Raw genomic sequence first — 363 nt, 5'->3', positions numbered from 1 at the left:
TTGGAATAGTGGGTTTAAGGAGTTTTTATCTTTTTTTTTTTTCCTTTTTAAACATAGTTGTAGCATTTGAAAACCTTGAAGTCACGTTTCCATCATCCCACTTGAGCCCCCATGGTTAGATTTACTCTAGACCGTCTGACAGCTGCTATTTTTAATTCTCTGTATGATCAGGTTGATTTTGAAACATTAAATTACAACCTGAAGAGCTTAAGAGCAAAGAGAGTTTGACATCCCAGGACCAGTTTTTACAGACTAGTCTGGATTTCAAGTAGCAAAATCCAGCTCTGCTTCAGGGTAAAGCTGGCAGAGTTAGATGGGATTTTGGGAAGGAGTTGTTCCCTGTGAGGGTGGGCAGGCCCTGGC

Source organism: Vidua macroura, chromosome 22 (assembly GCF_024509145.1).
Source record: "Vidua macroura isolate BioBank_ID:100142 chromosome 22, ASM2450914v1, whole genome shotgun sequence".
NCBI classification, from domain to species: domain Eukaryota; kingdom Metazoa; phylum Chordata; class Aves; order Passeriformes; family Viduidae; genus Vidua; species Vidua macroura.
Note: the sequence above shows the minus strand (reverse complement) of the source record.